The sequence below is a fragment of the Camelina sativa genome, chromosome 19 (assembly GCF_000633955.1).
Source record: "Camelina sativa cultivar DH55 chromosome 19, Cs, whole genome shotgun sequence".
Classification (NCBI taxonomy): Eukaryota; Viridiplantae; Streptophyta; class Magnoliopsida; order Brassicales; family Brassicaceae; genus Camelina; species Camelina sativa.
This window is the reverse complement of record NC_025703.1, coordinates 19,908,804-19,910,293: the sequence shown is the minus strand read 5'-3', so window position 1 is coordinate 19,910,293 and position 1,490 is coordinate 19,908,804. Positions and strand designations below refer to the sequence as shown.

The window sequence follows — 1,490 nt, the reverse complement described above, 5'->3', positions numbered from 1 at the left end:
ATGTCTTCCAAATAGAGGAATAACTAAATTTCCCGACAGTGTATGCGGCTAAATGTTTATATTAATTTTTTTAATATTGTATGTGTCTTGAGCATGTTGAAAGACATACACAAAATAGGAAACAAATTAGTAAAGAAGATTTAGGAAAACAGATTAGAAAAAACTGAGCACATTGAAACAGGAACAGACACATGACATGCCATGCACTTGGAGGGGACAAGTGAAACAAAAAGATGAGACGTGGAACCACAATGTTTCAGAATTAGAAACCAAGGCTAGTTTGATCATAATCTGTAAATCAACTCCTAAGTCGTAGCTTAATGTTCCTACATTTAAATTTGAAAGGACGATATTATTGGAAGGGATGCAATATCTCTGTAGTCACTAATTCACAACTCGTAATGACGCAACCTAGCTAGCTCTGGTATTTTTGAAGAAGTCTGCAACTAAAGACAAATTCAGAAGCTACACAAAAACGTCAGAAGGAAATGAGTTACCAAAGCATACTTCTGAGGTAGTGGGAATCCCTTGCGCCATATATTCATGTAGTAGTCGTTTAAAAGCATCCACAGGTACAAACGCCTACTTAGAATCCCATAGCTAAAGCTCCTACCATTACGAAAATTTGCAGGATCTGAAAAAAGTATAACGGGTAACGGATTCCCAATCAGGAGATGCACAGAACTAGCATTGAAGTGTTTATGGTTTCAGGAAGTAACATACCTTGTGTTTTTGATATTGAAATAGAAGTCTATTTCCGTAAAGGTAAAAAGAAACAAAATCTGTAAGTTATCAGATTTCTTATTGTCACTCATTTGATATGTAGACAAAATGCAGAGTAAGCTTATAAGAACTATTTAGGAGAGAGCAGCGAAACGATGAATTAGAGACAAGCGTTGAAGATAAACAATACAGAATTCAAGCTTACTTCCATCAATTTTAGATATATATAGCCAGAGCTGGGTACCTGAGTTGATGGAGTTATTGTTTTAAAAGGTGGCATCATCATTATATTTCAACCACGTGATCTGAATGAGAAGAAGAAACATATTATAGTAGAGACAAGCCTTGAACAAGATAAGCAACAATACAAAACAAGTGGTAACATGTAGAGTTGTTTCTAATGCATATGTTGTTAATTAGGGAAAATAAGGGAAGGAGCAATATCCTTTACCTAAGGAGTAGAGAATTGCATCCATAATTGCTGGTTCTGAAACAGTAAAGGTAAAAAGATCCAGATTATATTTTGCAACGAATTCAGAGTTTCTAAAGGGATTCTAGGTGCCATGGATGTTGAGTAACTAACCCAAACTGAGACCAAAGAAGAGCTTAAACTTGCACGAGGAAGAGTTATAATACTAACCTTTGAACGAAAATACAATTGTTTAAGGTTGGACGATAGCTACTATCTCGTCTGGATTTTGTATCTCTATTGCATAAGATATGACTTCAATCAAACTAGTATAAATAACAACCTGCAAATGAAAATG

At 35.0% G+C, this 1,490-nt stretch overlaps 1 long non-coding RNA gene across 6 annotated transcripts in view; it reads right to left on the bottom strand.

Moving 5' to 3' along the window:
• LOC104766733 overlaps positions 1–1,484 on the bottom strand; it is a 4,325-nt gene extending 2,841 nt beyond the window's left edge. The window contains exons 1-5 of one of the 6 annotated variants that reach the window (XR_764107.1): positions 1,364–1,484; positions 1,175–1,210; positions 968–1,028; positions 724–782; positions 333–634 (exon numbers count right to left, since the gene is read on the bottom strand). This is a non-coding gene — a long non-coding RNA (uncharacterized LOC104766733). The other 5 variants (XR_764104.1, XR_764108.1, XR_764103.1 and 2 more) reach the window with 5 other exon arrangements.